The sequence below is a fragment of the Rutidosis leptorrhynchoides genome, chromosome 5, assembly GCF_046630445.1.
Source record: "Rutidosis leptorrhynchoides isolate AG116_Rl617_1_P2 chromosome 5, CSIRO_AGI_Rlap_v1, whole genome shotgun sequence".
Taxonomy (NCBI): Eukaryota; Viridiplantae; Streptophyta; class Magnoliopsida; order Asterales; family Asteraceae; genus Rutidosis; species Rutidosis leptorrhynchoides.
This window is the reverse complement of record NC_092337.1, coordinates 404,795,412-404,818,149: the sequence shown is the minus strand read 5'-3', so window position 1 is coordinate 404,818,149 and position 22,738 is coordinate 404,795,412. Positions and strand designations below refer to the sequence as shown.

The 22,738-nt window shown below is 40.4% G+C and overlaps 1 pseudogene; it reads right to left on the bottom strand.

Annotated features, from left to right (window-relative positions):
* Positions 1-698: 698 nt before the first annotated feature.
* LOC139846717 (E3 ubiquitin-protein ligase At3g02290-like) lies at positions 699-6,726 on the bottom strand (annotated as a pseudogene).
* Positions 6,727-22,738: the final 16,012 nt, after the last annotated feature.

Below are 22,738 nucleotides of genomic sequence, written 5' to 3'. Positions count from 1 at the left end.
ATTTTAGAAAGTTATCCAAACTTGATGAAATCGGTATGGAATCGAAGAGGAAGTTGCAAGGATTCCAAATATGTAATTTTTTTGGATTGAAGCTTGATCGATTGAAAATAGATGATGATTCCTTATTTGAAGATTTGAGAGAAATTTGGAAAGTATTTAATGAAAATGGAAATGAAATGAAAAAGAAAAATGGGGAGGTGGGTTGACTAGTCAAAAAGCTAGTCACCTCTTTGATACTTTGGCCATTTTAGTCCATCGAGTTCGGTTGCGGGTGCGTGAATTACCTAACCGAGATATTTTTAAAATGAGTATTAACGGGAGGTGTTATAAACATATAACGGCCTTTAAATAATTTAAGGGAAAAGTAAACGGAAAAAGGCGGGATGTTACAACTTTCCACGTCCCAAAATCTGGCCCTAGATAATAGTATCTAGGCATAGAGAAATTATACACTCCGTATTCCTTATCTAATCTAATATCCAGATAACAATATGCATCAGGAACTCAGGATTCAAATATGTACATGGTTTAAACAAAAGTGCAACACATTTGGTTCATAATAATCACAACTAAAATAACACTATGAGATGTAACTTGAAATATATGTGCCATATAACTAGACAAGCCTGGTTTGAAAGTAAACGAATTGAATTATTGACAGTACAACCTCTTTTATTACAGATGTACTACACGAAGATCTAAGGGCTCTCACAAAACTCCAATACCTGAGAAATAACAAAATAACACAACCGAATGTTAATATAACGACTCATCATCTGGTACAAATATTAAAGCAATTATGTGTGTAGTACCTTGCCGCACATTGGACAAGTGTCACTTCTTTCCATCCATTCATATATACAACCGAGGTGAAAATGATGAGAGCATTGTGTCACTATTTTAGGATTCTCGTGTTGGGCTTATTTTATGTTCAGTTGTTTATGTATTGGGCTAAGTTAATAAGTGGACCTATGTCCAGTAGTTTGTTTTTGTAATCACGTGTCTATTAGATTCAAGATTAGGTCGCAGGTTTGTTTGAGTCCTCCGTAGTATTTGGTGAACGTTTATGAACGTGGAGTCAGTTTCGGTCTTGTAATCGGCTATTTAATATGGCCTGTTTTCAATTGAATAATCATCGAGTGAGTTTGCCAAATCGTTAGATACTTCACGTGGTATCAGAGCAAACGTTGTGAGATCAAATCGAGAAAAGGTGAGAGCGATGGCTGAAGAAAACGGCTAATTCCAAACTGTAAGTGTACCGAAATTCGATGGTGATTATGATCACTGGTGCTTGCTAATGGAGAATTTGCTTCGTTCCAAGGAATATTGGCAAGTAATCGAACAAGAGTATAAAGAACCAGAAGAGGGAGCAACGCTGACTAAGGCAGAACGTGCGAATTTAAGCAAGTTAAAATTACAAGATCTGAAGGCTCGAAATTATTTGTTCCAGTCGATAGATAAGCATATTCTGAAAACGATTACTTAGAAGAATTCGGCTAAGCAAATTTGGGAAGCTATGAAGATAAAGTATCAAGGCAGTGCTCGAGTGAAACGAGCACAATTGCAACGGTTGAGAAGGGATTTCGAGACCCTGGAGATGAAATCAGGAGAATCCATCACAACATATTTTGGCCGAGTCATGGTGACAGCCAACGACATGCGAAATTGTGGGGAAGATATGACAGATGTTAAGATTGTGGAGAAAATACTCCGAACACTAACTGACAATTTCATTCCAGTGGTGTGTTCAATAGAAGAATCAAGAGATCTAGATAAACTATCGGTTGATGAGTTACAAAGCTCATTACTCGTCCATGAACAAAAGTTGTTCAAACGCATATCTGAAGAGCAAGTGTTAAAGGTAGAGCAAGACGTGAGCAGTGGAAGAGGGCTAGGAAGAGGTAGGGGATCGTATGCTCGAGGTAGAGGACGTGGACGTGGACGTGGACGTGGACGTTCCTATTTCGACAAATCTACGGTAGAGTGCTACAAGTGTCACAAAATGGGACACTTTCAGTATGAATGCCCAAGTGGAGATCGAATAGTCAACTATACCGAATTTGATGAGAATGAAGAGTTGTTGCTAATGGCTTCTGTTGATGTTGGTCAAAGGGACATCAAGGGATTATGGTTCTTGGATTCAGCATGCTCCAATCATATGACGGGAGTGAAGGAATGGTTTACAAACTTGGACGAAAGCTATGCTCATACCGTTAAATTGGGAAATGATCTGAGATTGAAGGTTGAAGGGCGTGGAGACATTAAGTTAAATGTCAATGGGATAATTCAGATCATCACAGATGTGCACCATGTTCCAAGGTTGACATCAAATCTTATTAGTATTGGGCAATTGCAAGATAAGAAGGTGAAATTTATAATTGATAATGGGATGTGCCAAGCATTCCATCATCAAAAGGGACTAATTCTTACCTCGAAGATGACGAAAAATAGAATGTTTCCGGTGTATGCTTCAATGATGGGATCAGCAGGGAACTGTTTAAAGGTGAGTGCTGAACACAACAACCAAAGCTGGCATAGACGCTTCGCTCACGTGAACCATAAGGCTTTACGAACCATGCAATATAGGAAAATGGTGGAGGGATTACCAAGCTTAGCAGAGAAGACAGAGACCTGTGAAACCTGCGCAATTGGAAAGCAACAGAGGGAAGCATTTTCGAAATTTAGCAAATGGCGCGCCACCGAAAAGCTACAATTGATTCACACCGATTTGTGTGGACCGATCACGCCAGCTTCACAAAGTGGTAAACGGTACGTACTCGTTTTTATTGACGATTACACAAGAAAAACGTGGGTTTATATTTTGACATCCAAGGACGAAGCATTTGAACATTTCAAACGGTTCAAGGCAATGGTGGAAACGGAAACTGGGCTAAAAATTAAGTGTTTAAGGAGTGATAGGGGTGGGGAATTTACCTCAGTCATGTTCAATTAATTCTGTGAAGATAACGGTGTGAAACGACAATTGACCGCATCCTATACTCCTCAACAAAATGGAGTGGCGGAACGTCGTAACCGTACTATTATGAATATGGTAAGGTGTTTGTTAGTTGACAAGTCTATGCCAAAGTATTTTTGGCCCGAAGCAGTGAAGTGGGCCTGTCACATCTTAAACCGATGTATTAGCCGAAGTCTCGATAATAAAGTACCGGAAGAGCTTTGGTCAGGATCAAAGCCAAGTGTTGATCATTTTCGTATTTTTGGTTGTGTAGGGTATGTACATATACCTACCCAACTAAGAACGAAGCTTGATGATAGAAGCCACAAGTGCATTTTCTTAGGTGTTAGTTTCGAATCAAAGGCTTATAGAATGTATGATCCAGTCGAAGGGAAAATTATAATAAGCCGGGATGTCGTATTTGATGAAGAGGCGAAGTGGGATTGGAAAATGAAGGAGTCTGAGATTGGCACTCCGTTAATAGAAGATGAAAGGGGTGTTGTACAAACTTTTGATGAAGATAGCTCTCCATTGGTCGAACAATCCTCCACAAGTGTTTCAGCTCCATCAATGACTTCTTCACAGAATATAACTACAGAAAATCCATCTACAAATAACGTGTCGGCTAACGAAAATGAGCACATTTCAGAATCACCGATAGTGGAAGATACATCTCGAGCAGAAACATCAAGTAGATCAAGGAGACCTCCTGTTTGGATGAAAGATTATGCTACCGGTCATACTCTATCCGAAGAAGATGCATTTGAGGATGAGGTTAGTTTTGCAATGTATAGTTCCGTTGATGACCCTGCAAATTACGAAGAAGCTTGTAAGGAGGATAAGTGGGTAAAGGCTATGGAAAACGAGATTACGGCTATTCAACGCAACGAGACATGGGAACTTGTTGATCTACCAGAAGATGCAAAACCAATAGGTGTCAAGTGGGTATACAAAACCAAGTTAAATGAGCATGGTGAAGTCGATAAACATAAAGCAAGATTGGTCGTGAAAGGTTATGCACAAAAGAAAGGGATCGACTATGACGAAGTTTTTGCACCGGTAGCAAGGTGGGATACCATTCGGTCTCTTCTAGCCGTAGCTGCTCAAAGAAGCTGGACAATATACCAACTTGACGTGAAGAGTGCATTCTTGCACGGTGATCTTGAGAAGGTTGTTTATGTTAACCAACCGGACGGTTTCGTTAAAGGGGGGGAAGAAACAAAAGTCTATCGACTGAAAAAGGCATTGTGTGGGTTGAAACAAGCTCCCCGGGCTTAGTTCAATCGCATTGAAGGGTATTTCAAGAAAGAAGGGTTCAAAAGAAGCAGCTACGATCATACTTTATTCTTCAAGAGAGTTTGGAATAAAACTATCATAGTAAGTGTTTATGTTGATGACTTAATATATGTTGGGAATGATGCTATGTTATGTGACAGCTTTAAAAGATCCATGCAAAAAGAATTTGAGATGACAGATCTTGGCCAAATGAGATATTTTCTCGGTGTGGAAGTAGGGCAATCTGCGACAGGCATCTCTATTTGTCAAAGGCAATATGCAAAGGATGTGCTTGAGCGATTCAACATGTGGGATGCTAACTCAGTCGACAACCCAATTGTGCTGGGAACCATTCTTACCAAGGCTGGAGTAGGGGAGGAGGTGGATAACACTACATACAAGCGATTAGTAGGAAGTTCGATGTATCTCACAGTCACGAGGCCAGATTTAATGTATGTGGTTAGTTTACTTTCTCGGTTCATGGCTAACCCAAAAGAGGAACATTTATTGGCTGCGAAAAGGGTATTAAGGTACCTGAGGGGTACATACGACTATGGTTTGGTATATAAAAGGGAATCAGAATGCAAGCTTCAGATTTACACCGATAGTGACTATGCTCGTGACGTCGAAGATCGAAGATGCACCTCCGGTTACGTATGTTTGTTATGTGGAGCAGCTATATGTTGGAGTTCTCGCAAGCAAGATATCGTGACTCTCTCTTCAACGGAGGCAGAATACGTGGCTGCCACTGCATGCGCCTGCCATAGTATGTGGTTAAAAGGTTTACTTGGTGACATCGATGGGATGCAACCTGGAACGGTTGAGATTTTATGTGACAATAGTTCAGCTATTAAGTTATCTAAAAATCCAGTGATGCATAGAAGGACCAGTCATATAGATGTGAGGTTCCACTACCTTCGTTACTTGGTGAACAAAGAAGATGTGAAGCTCGAGTTTTGTGGAAGTAAAGAACAGCTAGCAGACGGAATGACAAAGCCTTTAAAGCTGGATGTTTTTGTTCAAATTCGAAGTGCAGTTGGTGTGCAGAAGGTTAAACAAGATGTGTAATGCATTCTTGTTTAAGGGGAGGATATGTTGGGCTTATTTTATGTTCAGTTGTTTATGTATTGGGCTAAGTTAATAAGTGGACCTATGTCCAGTAGTTTGTTTTTGTAATCACGTGTCTATTAGATTCAAGATTAGGTCGCAGGTTTGTTTGAGTCCTCCGTAGTATTTGGTGAACGTTTATGAACGTGGAGTCAGTTTCGGTCTTGTAATCGGCTATTTAATATGGCCTGTTTTCAATTGAATAATCATCGAGTGAGTTTGCCAAATCGTTAGATACTTCATCTCCAAACTATATTCTGCATAATTTGTAGATTTATTAATACAAAAGACACACTATTAATTATACAAGCGGTACATAAGAATGTTATAAATAACAATTTACCCTCGAGACATGTAGGACAAACATCTTCATTATCCGAAGTTTGTTCATAAAGCAACCCTTCTGATGCTTTGACTTTAAAAGACTTTTCTAAAGGTTCTATATTAACACTTCTAGAAGAATCTTGATCTGCAGAATCAGCACCACCTGATCTTTTCTTTGGAAAATCCATTATTCCTATACCAGATTGTGAATCTTCTTGATAATGAGTCAACATTTTCTCTCGTCTAGACACTAATCCATGCTGCAAACGTGTAAATCTATTCTCATAATCATAAGGCAGCGGTCTTGTTGCGTTTTCATCGTTCAGTATTGAAAAGCCGACACTTGATGACGATGCAGTTCCTTGAACAGGCGATGATGATGATGATGATGATGATGAAATGGGTAGCCCTTCAATCCGCTGAAACAATGCATCATACTACATATTGGGTTAATTGGTTTATGAATTTGAGTTCATTATATTATTAGTTATATTACTTGTTATGTTTAATAGTTTAATGGTTTAATTGTTTTAATTAGTTGGATCGGTAGTCAATCTCATAGTGAGTGAGTTAATTGTATGTAAGTTATGGGTTGACCAATACCAAGGTGTAGTGGAGAATGTGTCATAGTGGGTACCGATTTATTAGGAGTATTAGTAGAGTAGAGTAGAGTAGAGTAGAGTAGTACAACGTGGTTAGTTTTATTATTTCCTATATATTGTGAGTTTATCATTTATATAAAAGATGGCAGTAAAGTTTTTTCTCTTCTTTCTTTCTGTCCATGGCAAGTTGCCTTCTACTCCTTTGTTTTTGTTGTGTTAATTCATACAGTAGTTATTAGGACCTGTGATCCTACAATTGCACCATACCCACATCAAGAATCATTAGATATGGTATTTCAAGAACTTCATTTTATATAAAGTTTCAAACTTTATTTAATTAAGCTTACCCCAGTGAATAATTGATGGATAAACAATTCTTAAGCAGAGGCAGTGTCTATAAATAGCATTAGTAGGGAATTCATCAAAGTCATCACCACATTCACGGCAACAAATTGTGTTCATCTCTTTTATGTATTGGAATCACCCAAATTAATACTAATTCTTTATGCAATCATCTAGCTTGAAACTGTAATTCAACAACACATATAATAATTAACAATTGGGGATATAAATATAAAAATTAATGAATGTAGAAAGGTAGTTTTCAATTATATAAGCAACGCCTGAAATAGTGAAATCATACCTCGATTGTAAAAAAGCAAATATACCCTTACAATATTGGCATCATATTTTCACACCCACTTGTAAATTATATGAAAATATGAAAACTAGAATAAAAAGGTAACTTTGATGTAAAAAAGATTGTGAATAGACCAAAGAACTAACAATCAAAATCAATATGAACAAAAGGAAAAATAGATGGTAGGCTTTCCGGTAACATTACCAGTGGATGATGGGAAGAAATGGCCGGCGATAACGTTCCAAAGAATCTGGAAAATTCAAGAAGAAAACAAGAAAGAACAATCATAAAATTGTATCTTGTATATTTGTATATGTATGTAAAAGTTAGTGTGTAAGAAACACAAGTGCTATGGAGTGATGATTATGTTTTCCAATCAACCGACTTGTATAGGTTAGTTGGGAGATACCGACGGGGTGTTGTTGTTGAGAAGACAATATTGCCCTTTTATTTATTTCAATTTCTTCAAAAAAAAAAGTTAATGTATTTTTTATAAGAATTGATATTTCCAACATGTATTTTACTTGTTCCAGTTAAAGTGTCTAGAATGCCTTTAATATTAGGTTTACACAAATATGTTAAAACTTTTGTCATTAAAATATTAAGAGATATATTGAGAGAGAAGCATGAAATAATGGTGGAACAAGCAAAGAATATTGATCATGCATATTTTAACCGTGGGGTTTAATATGCCTGCTCAATACGTAAAGAGGGGTTTAAGGATCTTAGAACGTGGCTCTCCGGTCCGGCTACCGTGAATAACCCTGGCCGACATGATGATGTCGGCGGGGTGGCCAAGTGATTAAGTCCACCTCCGATAACGGTCGTCGATCAAGAGGCCCCAAATAAGGTCGTAGGTACTAGCTTACGAAAGACTAACCTGTTAACCTTGAAAAGATGCTGAATGATGCTGTTTTACGTAATGTGTATCGTATGCGATGGTTACGTAATGTGCTGTGTCCGGTAAACGATGATTAGGGTTTGTATTTATAGGCAAACCCTAATTCTAGAACCGTCCCAGATCATGATAATCTCATCCATAACTGACTCCCCCGAATCACGGATATAATTATGGAAAAGATATTTACTTGACAGCTAAGCAACCGCCGTACCGGGAACAAAGGCATTCGCACGCCGCATACCGCACACCAGAACACGCATACGCACAATAGTGATTGCCCGCATACATATGTGGTGCGCCTGCGGGTTGCGGTATCATTATGTCCCCCCAGTTTGATGTTATATGGCGCGAGGCGTATGATATCAAACTATTAAGCGAAAAAGAAAAAACAAGAAAACGGCTAGCATTTAATATTCCGCGTGCGCCTCGATGCCATTAAATGCCTGTCACAATCGCAGAAGCCCATTCGGCGGACATGACATAAAGTGGCAGTGTGTCAGGCGAGTGCCAACCACGCGCGTACATGTAATCATACCCAACTGGCATCCACGCGCATAAATAAAGTGCTGGCCGTCGATTGCGTAACACGTGTACAGCCACGATCACACCACTCCATCCAATCTGCCCTATAAATACCCCATTTTGCAGCTCATTTCCACTTTCCTGCTTCAAGCTTCCTCGTTACGCTGCCAATTTGAATTCCGATCAAAAATCGAACATTCCGGCCACCGTTTAAAGGTTAGTATTCATCCGATTACTCCTAGAAAATGACTAAAGCTAACGAGACGTATGTAGATAGCGTAGAGTCTGTTATAGAGCAGAAGCACATAGATTACTTAGTGAAACAGTATCCTCCCTTAGCCAAGTACAATCCGGTGCCACCCCTACCCCATCAGCGTGCTCACGAGCCACCGGAGAAGAAAGTGGCCATCTATGAACATGCGTTCAAGCATGGTAACTTTAGGGTTCCTCCCACTGATTTCTTTCTGGGCGTGCTAGATCACTTTAAGGTCGGATTAGGTCAGTTACACCCTTACGCTATAGGAAAAATAGTCTTGTTCGAGATGTGGTGCGTTGCACTCAAGAAAGTGCCCATGGTGAAGGTGTTTTGCCATTTATACCGACTAGCCCACCACCACAAATCGTGGTTCACCTTCTTCGCTCGTCAAAACTTCACCAAGACCCCAAAATCGAATGCGGGGAATTGGAAAGAGACATTCTTTTTCATCGACCAAACTGTGGTGAGTGCAAACTTCCCGCAAACGCTGATATGGTTCGAGAAGGTGGAGAAGGATGTAAACAAGACCCCCGCCCTGGATGAGGATGAAAGGAAACTATTAGCGGAGTGTGCAAACGCACAGCTAGTGCATCGATCATATGGGAACGTAATGCTGCGGCTAGGGAAGATATCCGCACACTGGCCATGGGAGGACGTGCGCCTAGCCATAGTCGGACCGGATGGAAAGGGTAGGAATAGTATAATCGCGTACTAAACTGTTTTTGTATGTATATTATCTAACGCATGCGCGTATCTTTGCAGAAATGGGGATGAAGAAGGTGCTGACTGCGGAAGAGATTGCGGGAATCTCCTTCCGCAAGCAAGATGTGAACGTACAGCTAGAGCAGGAGAAAGCTAGCGAAAACGTGGAGCAATCGCCTGCGACATCTGGCAACAAACGCAAAGCAGCTGAGACCTCTGCGGCTCAGTAGAAAAAGAAGAAGATGACCCCCAAACAAAGGGAGGACATGCGGAACGATAACTTTGTTCCAATCGAGCCACGCTCCGCAGAACTACTTCCCCCCATTACTGGTAAGCTTTCATTCCTTGCGCCTTTACCGCATACTAAAGTTCACGTTATAACTATTTACTGACATGCAGAGCATGTGGAGGAGACGCAGCCGTCCACCCCGCGGGTCAACCCAGATCTCCAAGCTACCGCCACATCGAAGGATAAGACAATACACGTGGATTCCGATTCCACACCAACTCCTCCGCAAGGTAGCTTCCGCCTTGCCAACCTCAGCCAACTCACACAGTCTTCCGCGGAAAATGTCGCAGAGCAGTTTGCGTTCCTGCAGCAAATCTTTCCGGAAGAATTCCGCGAGCAACTGGCCGCTCTACCGTTTAACCAGGCGCACAATGCCTTCATTCAAAACGGCCTTGTATTTTTTGGCATGTTTGCGGATCAGGCCCGCCGCTCTTCCAGCATATACCAGCTAGCTTTGCGCAAAGAGGTAGAGCTAGGACTACTGCAGGCGGGTGTAGATCAGGTCAAGAAGGATAGGGATGCTGCTGAGGAGGCGCGTAAGGCGGTTGAGTCGACCGCGAATGAAACCAAAACTGCGCTGATTGAGGAAAGAAAAAAGAGCCGTGAGCTGGTTGGTGCGGTTGAGCAGGCGAAGGGAGATGCAGAACGTTTGCGGTCGGAGCTTGAGAAAGTGACGAGGGAAAGGGATGACGCGGTAACCAACCGCGAGCTGGCAGAGGCGGATCTAGCGAAGCTGCGCACCGCACTCCCTACCATTGCGCAAAAGGTGATGGACTCAGAGCCTGTGTCCGACAAGTTCAATGCCTACGTTGATGCGGTCAGGGACCATGAAATCAACAAGGCTGTGCAGGACGTAATCCAAGTTTGCGGTCTAACACCGCCGTTCCCCGACATCGTTCAAAAGAAGCTAAAAGAGGGAACGGCTGCAGCGTTAATGGAGGCGGAAGAAGCCATCAAGTCCATCCCTATCCCCCTAATCAACGCATTCGCTGCGGACCCAAACATGTCAATCGATGGGTTTTTAAAGGAGGATTATTAGTTTGTGTTGGATTGCGCCGTAAGTCCTATGCTTAGGCAGGTATTTGTATTTTTGCAGCCCTAAGTCCCGCGTTGGGCAGGCGTTACAAACAATTACCTCTTATGTAAACTTAATTCGATGTATATACATTCCTGATATGCATGCGTAGTGTGTTTATTTTTTTATATATCGCGAATCAAAACAAAAGGTGAACCGCATGCCCATGCGCATAGTTAACCAAAACTCATGCGTATGCGGGTATTACTGCGTAAAATAAACCAATACTTTAACAATTACCCTTTAATAATTTAGACTCAAAAGCTACTGCGTTATCGCTTTGTCATGTACTAGAGGTGCACTATAGCTGTATGGTAAGCAACGCAACTAAAAACAAGCCAATGTTTTTATGCTTTGAGTTCCTCAAGCAAACCAATGCGAGAGTAATTACGCACAAGCAAACCAATGCTTGTAATTTTTTAAGTTGACTTTGCAGCCATCTAGTCTGCGTGGCGCTTGGCTAGGGGAAAACCAATTCCCTTTGCCTGCCGTTAGCGTCTAGCCTTGTAACCAAACAGGCTTCTGCCGCACGGGGGCTAGAAGACACCCCTTAAGTAGGCAGGAACCACATACAAAAAAGATTTAAACAACAAAAGTATGCGCGAGTAAATATTTAATTGGCATTAATCACAATTACAACCGCGACACATCCAAACAGACGAAAAATACATAGAAAAAATAATGTGCTACAATAAACTGGAGTGATCAGGTCCACCTAGCTACATATAACATTTTTTCAATAACGTCGCATGCCAAGTGCGTTTCACAGGTTTTCCATCTAATGTCTCGAGATGGTACGCCCCGATATTGCTTGCCTTTGCTACCCTGTATGGACCTTCCCAACGGGGGCCCAGTTTCCCAGTATCCTCCACATGACTTGCGTCGTTCTGACGCCAAACCAAGTCACCGCACTTGTAAGAGCGCGAACGCACACGCTGATTATAGTACTTTGCAATTCTTTGTTTGTTATTTGCTTCGTTGACAGCCGCAGAGAGTCTGCGTTCTTCCAGCAAATTAAGATTTTCCCGCAAAGCTTCAGAGTTATTTTGCTCATCAAAATTTTGTATGCGGAACGTTGGTACCCCAATTTCTGCGGGTACAACAGCTTCTGATCCATAGACCAAACTGAACGGGGTCTCACCAGTGCTTGCTTTGGGTGTTGTTCTATGCGCCCATAAAACCTTCGGTAGTTCATCCACCCAACCAACGCGACCATGACCCAACCTAGCTTTGATTCCAGCTACTATATCCCGGTTGGTGACTTTGCACTGGCCATTCGCCTGCGGATGCGCGACAGATGTAAAAGTTTGCTTAATATTAAGCTCCGCGCACCAGCTGCGGAAAGGGTCACCCGCGAACTGCGTACCGTTATCGCTAACAATTTCGTTTGGTATACCAAATCGACAGACGATGTCTTCCCATACAAAATTTCGCACCCTTTTTCCTGAGATTGCTGCCAGCGGTCTCGCTTCGACCCACTTTGTGAAATAGTCGATTGCAACAATCAAGAATTTGATGTTTCCTGCGTGTGCAGAATGTGCGTAAGGTACTGATGTGAGTAACATGTTAAGAAAATAAATGATAAAATTACCTCGGCCTTTTGGGAATGGTCCGACTATGTCGATTGCCCATTTGCAGAATGGCCACGGTGAGGAGACTGGTATCATTGGATGCGCAGGTGCTCTGCTAATAGGTGCATGTATTTGGCATGATTCACATTGCTTAACTATGCGCGCAGTATCCGCGTACATGGTGGGCCAATAATATCCTAGCCGCATTATTTTTGACACAATGGACCTGTGCCCCGAATGGAGTGCGCATGCACCCTCATGCACCTCGCGTACAACTTCCTCCGCCTCTTTCGGGCCAATGCACCTTAAGTGCGGTCCCAAATAATTCTTTCGATATAGGACGTTACCCTCAAGGGCATACAGCGGTGCCTTAACGCGGACTTTCTTTGCGTCAGCGGAATCTGCAGGAGAAGTGCCATCTCACAGAAAAGCCAGGATGGGCGTCATCCATGTTGAGCTTGATTCCTCAACTGGTGCCACTAAAGGCATCATAACAATGGATTTTGCATTGAGTTCTTCTATTAGAACTTTCTTCCCCATATGATCAAAAGCCAAGGCAGCCAGTTTGCTTAGCGCATCCGCTTTCTTATTTTGCCCCCGCATTACGTGGGAGATTTGAAAAGCTTCAAACTGGTCAGCGAGGTTGTGAACAAGCGATAGATATTGCTGCATGGCTATGTCATGCGCTTCGAAATCTCCGCTGACTTGACTGCATACTAGCTTTGAATCCACATAAGCGTGCAAAATTTTAACATTTAACTTATGCGCAATGCGCATACCTGCTAGCAGAGCCTCATACTCTGCTTCGTTGTTTGTAACAGCAAAATTAAACCGCAGTGCGTATGTATGCTCTTCGCCATCCGGGCCTGTTAAAATTACACCCGCACCTGCACCAGATGCGCTGCACGCACCATCGGTGTACAATTCCCATGGTGACAAAGTTGGTGCAGGTGGATCCTGATGCTCTGCTGATGCCTTGACATCCGCAGGTAATTCTGCTAGGTAACCAGTAAGTATTTGACCCTTAACCGCACTGCGCGAAGAAAAATTTATTTCATGTTCACCTAATTCAACTGCCCACTTAGCCATTCAGCCAGAAATCTCAGGCTTGTATAACACCTGAAAGAAAAATGATTGCGTTAGTCAATGCGGTAACCCCGGTCATTGCCGCAAAGTAGGCGTTTACCAACCTGTTTGATTGGTTGATCAGTTAGGACCACGATTGGATGTGCTTGAAAATATCGGCGCAAACGCCGCGCCGTATGGACCAGCACATATACAAGCTTTTCTATCGGTGAGTAGTTTACTTCGCTTGATGTCAGCGTCTTGCTTACGAAGTAGACCGGCATTTGCGTCTGAGAAAAACAGTCGTTAAGTTTCTGCGATGTAAATAAAGCATGTAAATTAATGGATTACCTTTCCGCGATCCGCGATGAGAACTGAGCTGACAGCTTCCTTCGATGCCGCGAGGTACAGCGTTAGCGTTTCTCCTGATACTGGCGCAGTAAGTGTTGGTAATTCTGCAAGCACCTTTTTCATCTCATGAAAGGCTGATTCTGCCTCCTGAGTCCATACGAAGTCTTTTTTCTTCAAACAATTTTTCAAAGTATTGAAGAATGGTAACTGTCGTTCTGCAGCTTTCGACAGAAACCGTGTGATAGCCGCAAGCTTCCCCGTTAGACTCTGCACATCTTTCTTTGTCTTCGGAGATGGCAAATTATCAATGGCTTCAATCTTTTTGGGATTGGCCTTAATACCCCGCGCTGTCACCACATGACCTAAAAACTTGCCTTCCTCTTCCCCAAAACTACATTTAAGCGGGTTAAGCTTCATGTTGATCCTGCGCAGAGATGCAAACGTTTCCAGGATGTCCGCGAGCATGTCTTCTTCGGTGTTACTTTTAATTACCAAGTCGTCGACGTACGCCTCAAGATTTCTACCGATTTGGTGCTTGAATGCTGCGTCAATTACACGCTGATAGGTCGCGCCCGCATTCTTTAAACCGAAAGGCATCTTCGTGTAACAATAAATACCCTGCGGCGTATGAAAAGCGGTCTTGTCCTCATCTTCCGCAGCCATTAAGATTTGGTGATAACCCTTGTATGCGTCCAAAAAACACTTGTACCTAAATCCCGATAGTGATTCCACCTTCCAGTCTATCTCCGGGAGAGGGTAGTTGTCCTTAGGACATGCCTTATTAATGTCTTTGAAATCAACGCACATTCGCCAGTTACCGTCAGCCTTTTTTACCAACACAGGATTTGCAACCGATGTCTGATAACGCACTTCCCGCAGAATGTTTGCTTTGACAAGGTTGTCCACCTCTGCGCACAACCAATCACTGCGGTCTAGGGCCATATGCCGCTTCTTTTGCCTAACGGGTGTCAATGATGGATTAACGTTTAACTTATGTTCCGCAATATCCCGCGGAACCCCTGTCATGTCTGACTCGCCCCATGCGAAAATATCTGCGTTAGCTGACAGTATTCCATGCAACTTGCCCTTCGTTTCGGCTGACAAGCCTGCGCCGATTTTAATTCGCTTATCCGGATGCAAGCGGTTTGCTATTACTGCACAGTTTGCAAGTTGCTCTCCTACGCTAGCAGCGCTTACAGACGCAACAGAGCCACACAGCTCGGTTGCTTAATGTGACGCAACTGTGGCAACGCCTCCTAGTGTGGGAAACTTAATCAAACCATGCACTACCGATGGGATAATGTTAAAACGCCGTATGAAGTTTCTCCCTAGCAGTGCGTTATATCGTGAAGTTGAACGAACCACATAAAAATCGACCAATTCACGCCTGATCATCTGCGGGTTCCTGTCATCCGCAAGCTCTATCATTAACTCTATTCGGCCTAGCGGCCACGAGTTTTCTCCAGAAAACCCTGATAGCGTAATATCAGGCTGGCGTAACTGCGCTTTGACTTCTGCCGGAAGGAAACGATAACAATGCTCGTACATAATATCAACACCGCTGCCAGTGTCAACATGCATGCGCTTAACCTGGATTCCGCAATCGGGGATGCGACACTTGATGATAATGGGCTCATTAACAGAATCAATTGACATTACAGGAGGGAAAGTGATCGGGAGAAGCTCCCAATCCTGGTGATCGTTGTACTTTCTCCTCTAGCTGATTTTATCTGCGTCAACCATGTTAATGGTTAAGTCGGCATTTTTCGCTTTGTCAACTTTCTACCACGCGAAAGTCTTAGACTTCGAAGCCTCTTCTGCGGCCTTTCCCTTGTCCTTTTTAGGTGGTTTTAGATGATCCAATTTGCCCGCGCGAAGCGCTTCCAGAACCCGTTCCATCAAGTTTTTACACCGATTGGTGTCGTGACCATAATCATCATGAAATTCACAATACTTTGTTTTGTCCCGCTTACCAAATTCCGTAAGAGGAGTTGGGACCGCAAAGGTCGCGCACACCGGTTCGGTTGCCAAAATTTCTTTTGGCGTTTTGGACAAACTTTTAAGCAGCGCATAGTTCTGATTATTGATGCCGCGCTGATTATTGTTTCGATAATTGCCACTTGATTTCCCTTTATCATTCCTGATGGGTCCACCGCTAGGATACCTTCCACGAGAGTTGTTACCACGATTTTGATCGCGCGAACGATCATCATCGTCCTTCCTCTCGTTGCGTGAGCTAACTGTTGGAATGTCATTATCTTCGCCACTCCGCATATAGTCGTGGCATTCATTAAGCGCCTCAGCATAAGTTGTTTGGACTGTATGGCGCAGACGCCTTACCAGTGTTGGATGACGTTCTGAGTTTATACCATGTATGAGTCCGGAAATCTGTTGCTCTGGTTTGAGATCTGGTATACGCAGGCACTCATTAGTATACCTTGTGAGAAATTCGCCCAAAGATTCCTTGGACTTCTGCACGATGTCATGGCATTCAATGTGAGTGCGCTTGCGTGGTCTCTGATTCTGATATTGCAGCAAAAACTTTGTACACAGATCCATAAACCCGGCAATACTACCCGCCGGCAACTTATTAAACCACTCACGAGCAATACCCTGTAGTGTCATAGGAAATATCTGACACGCAACCGGATCCACCCAGCCTTGAGTGCGCATTGCGCCTTCGAAACGCTGTAAAAAATCATCTGGATCAGTCAGGCCATTGTAAGTACCCAACGTGCTGGGTATCTTTGGTGCCGATGGAAACGGGTATGCGGATATATGCGGAGGAAACTTGTCAAAGGTAGTCGGTAACTCGAAGGGTGGTTTAACAGGATCCCCTTTCAAGTTTGCAAAGAAACGCTTCATCATGTCCTGAACAAAGTCAGGTTGTGAAAATAAGTGGACCATATCAGGAGGTGCGGCCTGCATGAATTGACTTGCGAGATTTGCCTGCCCTTGAACATTTTGCCAAGGTTGACCCTGCGTCTGCGGATATAACCAAGGCTGCTGCGTTGGAAAAGAGGGATAACTTGAAGACGCAGAGTACACAGGTGGCTGTAAAGGAAGCGAAACCTGTGGCGCCGATATCTGCGAAACTTGAGGATACACACTTAAAAGCCCAACTGTATGCGCTGTGCTTTGATGCTGCGCTGTTATCGGGGCCCAATGAGAGTTTGCATCTGGGATGACACCAAATCCCCAACTATTAAGTAACGCCTGCGCATCCGCAGGAGTTAAAAATTGTGAAACTGGGCGCGGTGGTTGCCAAGGTTGCAACGGTGTAAATGACGAATTCTGCTGAATGCTCTGCGTATGCAGAGGTATTGAAACAGTGGTACTGTAAATAGGTACCTGGCCGCAGCAAACCACATGCGGCCCCGTTGTTCCACCGCTAGTGCCTGCAAAGATGACCCTTGGATCCACTGACGAAAAGTCCAGCCGCGTGGTTGTGACTGGTGAGTTTGCTCTTGGCGGTGTAACCCCGTCTGAATATATCGGCTTGTACCTCTGAAAGGGCTCGCCGGATATAGGTGGAGGGTACATCGTGTACCCCGCCTGAATAGCCGCCTCCGTAGTCATAACCGGTGTCTGTTGACTACCAGACGGTGCGTTTTGAATATCTGTTTGGGTATGTTCCGATGATTCCTCGAAAGTCATGATACTGTTAAAGAAAAAATTCAAAAATTCTGTAAATAACGAGTCATACAATTCAAAACCTTAAAAGAAAAAGAAATTAAACAGTCTTGAATTAATTCGACTCTCAATGAAAGCACCACTTGATCATGCATATTTTAACCGTGGGGTTTAATATGCCTGCTCAATACGTAAAGAGGGGTTTAAGGATCTTAGAACGTGGCTCTCCGGTCCGGCTACCGTGAATAACCCTGGCCGACATGATGATGTCGGCAGGGTGGCCAAGTGATTAAGTCCACCTCCGATAACGGTCGTCGATCAAGAGGCCCTAAATAAGGTCGTAGGTACTAGCTTACGAAAGACTAACCTGTTAACCTTGAAAAGATGTTGAATGATGCTGTTTTACGTAATGTGTATCGTATGCGATGGTTACGTAATGTGCTGTGTCCGGTAAACGATGATTAGGGTTTGTATTTATAGGCAAACCCTAATTCTAGAACCGTCCCAGATCATGATAATCTCATCCATAACTGACTCCCCCGAATCACGGATATAATTATGGAAAAGATATTTACTTGACAGCTAAGCAACCGCCGTACCGGGAACAAAGGCATTCGCACGTCGCATACCGCACACCAGAACACGCATACGCACAATAGTGATTGCCCGCATACATATGTGGTGCACCTGCGGGTTGCGGTATCATTATATATCATCTCCCATTTTTTATAAAAAAAATCCAGATTTCCTATGCGTTTAAAACTGTTGTTGTCACGCTTAAAAGTGTTATACATTTGAATAACGTCACCTTAAATAATAATTAACTGATATATACAATACTTTATAGCGTATTAAGGATGAACTGATATATACAATACTTTATAGCGTATTAAGGATGAACTTTAAAGATTGTAGTTAGAATAATCATAAATTTAAAACTATTAATATGTATTGATGGTATATTGATATATATATATATATATATATCAAAATGAATGACGAAAAGGATATAATATATGTTTCAATAACAATAACAAAATAGGTTGAAAACAAAACTGAAAACAATAGGGTGCGTTTGTTTGCCTCTTAATGGAATGATTCAGTGCTAAATGCTGAATTGTTCAGTATTCAGTGCGTTTGTTTCTGACCTCTGAATGACATATGGTGCTGAATGGTTCAGAATTCAGTGCTGAACTATTCAGAGATGAAACACTCTCTTAACCATTAAGAGCTAATTTTTCTGTAATTGTCTCCTCAAATCTTATCCTGAACACTTAACTAACAAGTATATTTAATATTTTATACATGTTACACTTTGATAAGATAATTGTACTCAGTTTGTATCGTTCATTCTAAATGATTATCAAACAGCTTATTTTCATTCAGAACAAACTTTAATCAGAGGCTTTGAATCATTCAGGTTCTGAACCATTCAGCGCTAAATCATTCAGTTTTATCAAACGCACCCTAAAATCGATTTGAGCTGTAAATGTGTCATTTTCTTAACATTTACGAAAAATGTTATAACTCCAATAAGAAAATGTTAATACTTGAAAAAAATCACTCTAAATACGAAAAGAAGTCATTCATCTCAAATAATTTAGTGCAATAAAATGCCTCATATACTGAATGTAGCAAGGCCGATTCACTAATTTATAAACGTTAAAGTTATTACTGTAATACATATAAAAAAGTAATATTTATAAACGTTAAATTTATTATACATATAAAAAAGTAATATTGTTAGAAAATTATTATTATAATTAACTACACAAATTATCACTGTTTCGAAAGCTTGCAATTAAAAGAACTTATGACTTGAACTAATTGTGTTAAAAGGAAAAAACACTTTTTTTGCTGATGTGAATTCCTTTTGTCTTACTTGCATCGATAGCAAACCAGAATATCAACAACAACAACAATACCCAATTCCGCACCTGCGAGATACGGGCATGTGAGATGTAGTCAATCCTTCATCTACGAGAATATATGAAGGGCTTTTCTAAAAATTTGAACTTTTCAAGAATTTCAGAGCCAGTTCTATGATTTATCTTGCACAACCTCAAAAACGCACATAAAATTAAGTGTTGATAAATTCTATATTAGCGTATGAAAACTTAAACATAAGCTTTTAAATAAATAACCACACATTTATTAATTGACATTATTTATATAAATTTATTTTTTTTACTTAAATCTTATATACATAAGTATTTGTTTAGGAATAGAGTGTGACCAGTGGATACGTGTAACGCGAATTCACCAGGTACCAGGTCTCGCGCTCGAAAGACTTGATTATCCGAGGTTTACCTCTATGAGGGAGCTAATGTGCTCGTTCATATACACATTTCCTCGCAAATCTAAAAAAAATGTTTGTTTTAATTTACACCTTTTACACTATGATTTTAGTCGAATATAATATATACGGAACAACAATGGAATTAAGTGACTTAAATTATCATTTTCAAATACGTACAACCTAAATACGTAACAACCTAAAGAAACAAAATATGGAAATGTCTTATGTTGATGTGGTGTCATTCTCTTTTTATTATTAATCTTCCAATGATAGTCTTCCTCTTGTGGAGCCACATGCGGATGGCGAACATATGATTTTTTCGTTCTCTTTTTGTTCGGGTAAAGCTATTTGTTGCTCTATAGTGAAAGATAAGCTTGTTAAGTCAAGGCGATCTCAAAAGATTTGAAAGTTAGTGTTGAGATGGAAAATTTCCCAAGTCTACGGACAAAATGTTTCGTGAAGTTGGCTCATCGCGCTCTTAGTAATGCGGCTTTAGTGTTTTGATTTTCGTTTCTTTGCTCTTGTTCCGTTTTGAAGGATTGTTCGGATTTTGTTTTATTGGTTGCTTTCACGCTTTTTCTTTGTTGGTTTTGTAGCATTTTTGTCGATTTTGTTGCTTTGCGTTTTCATTAAAATTCCACTTTAAGGTAACATTTTTACCTCAAATTTCTAATTTAATTTAGGTCACCTATGTTTATTTTGACGTTTAAAGGTTTGTATTATCAAATGTTAATCAAAAAGAGGAGTATCGTTACTTTTAAGTTAGAACTCCGTCAAAAAATTAACGGTACTCCATTTTTTAAGTAAATCATATGCAAATCTAATCATTGGCACTTACCTAAAAATAACGAACATATGCATGCGTGATAATTGGCACATGTGTTCTATTAATGTTCTACGATCATATTATGAACATAACGAAAATTAATCAAATATTCAGTTTATAAGAATCATTATTCATGAGTTCTTTCATATCATTTCAATGTTAAAATAAACACATATTACCTAAAATAGTACCTAAAATAGGAAATTGATATAAGAAGTAACCTTTTAATGAAATTTGACCTTTTTTTTTATATATGAAAGTTGTCTTTGTTCTAAAAGAAACAAGTTAAGGAGCCCGCGCTTCGCAGCGGAACTCTAAAGCATGCCCTAATAGAAAACCAAGTGGTTGAAAAAAAAAAACAATGTGTATGAAAGGTGGCGCAAACCATTTAGCGTTTTTTAAAAGGCATCCGTTTTGTGAGTAGTTAGCTACGTGTAACAACCCAAACCAGACCACCATCGGACCTGCGGAAAATATCAAAAAAAAAAAAAAATTTGTTTGTTCAGCTAATGGCGCGGCGCGCCAGAAGGCCGCGCGGCGCGCCGATCTGGTCTGTCCAAAAAGCCTTGAAATGCGAAAAAGATTGGCCACTTCCCGACATAGTTAGACAAAACGCTTTTAACAACATATTCGAATATGTAAAACTAACACTATTCAAACATAAAATAAGTTTTACAAAGCGGGGCCCACATCGGCCGTTTTACGAGTTTAATACTAAATATGAGTTTCGACCATCAAAAAGTTTAAGTACCAAACTACACTACGAGCATGGTGTTTGGAATTAAACTACCCAAGTCTCGGTCAAACTCCAAAAGCTAATATCCCAAAAGTGTAGTGACCCGAACTTTTTCATGTTTATATATATATTAAATGAAATTGTTATTTATATGATTAAGTGTTTCCAACATGTTAAGCAATCAAACTTGTTAAGACTTGATTAATTGAAATAGGTTTCATATAGACAATTGACCACCCAAGTTGACCGGTGATTCACGAACGTTAAAACTTGTAAAAACTATACGATGACATATATATGGTTATATATATAGTTAACATGATTTTATTATAAGTATGTATCTCATTAGGTATTTTAACAATGAGTTATATACATAAAAATGAGACTATTAATTTAAGAAACTCGAAAACGATATATATAACGATTATCGTTATAACAACGTCTTACTAGGTACATATGAATCATATTAAGATATTGATACACTTGGTTAATTATGTTAAATTATAAGTAAATATATTATTAAGTGTATTAACAATGAAATACATATGTAAAAATAAGACTACTAACTTAATGATTTCGAAACGAGACATATATGTAACGATTATCGTTGTAACGACATTTAACTGTATATATATCATACTAAGATATATTATATATCATAATATCATGATAATATAACAATTTAACATCTCATTTGTTATAATAAACAATGGGTTAACAACATTCAACAAGATCGTTAACCTAAAGGTTTCAAAACAACATTTACATGTAACGACTAACGATGACTTAACGACTCAGTTAAAATGTATATACATGTAGTGTTTTAATATGTATTCATACACTTTTGAAAGACTTCAAGACACTTATCAAAATACTTCTACTTAACAAAAATGCTTATAATTACATCCTCGTTCAGTTTCATCAACAATTCTACTCGTATGCACCCGTATTCGTACTCGTACAATACACAGCTTTTAGATGTATGTACTATTGGTATATACACTCCAATTGAAAGGACCCGTTCATATACATTATAAACGATTCACAATAGTTGATTACATCGCGAGGTATTTGACCTCTATATGATACATTTTACAAACATTGCATTTGTTTTTAAAAGACAAACTTTCTTTACATCGAAAATTGACAGGCATGTATACCATTTCATAATATCCACTATTCAACTATAAATTGACTTAATAATAATAATCTTTAATGAACTCAATGACTTGAATGCAACGTTCTTCGAAATATGCCATGAAAGACTCCAATTAATATCTTTAAAATGAGCAAATGCACAGCGGAAGATTTCTTTAATACCTGAGAATAAACATGCTTTAAAGTGTCAACCAAAAGGTTAGTGAGTTCATTAGTTTATCATAATCATTCATTTTCATCATTTTAATAGACCACAAGAATTTCATTTCCAGTTCTCATAAATATACGTCCCATGCATAGAGACAAAAATCATTCATATGGATTGAACACCTGGTAACCGACATTCACAATATGCATATAAGAATATCCCCATCATTCCGGGATCCTCCTTCGGACATGATATAAATTTCGAAGTACTAAAGCATCCGGTACTTTGGATGGGGCTTGTTG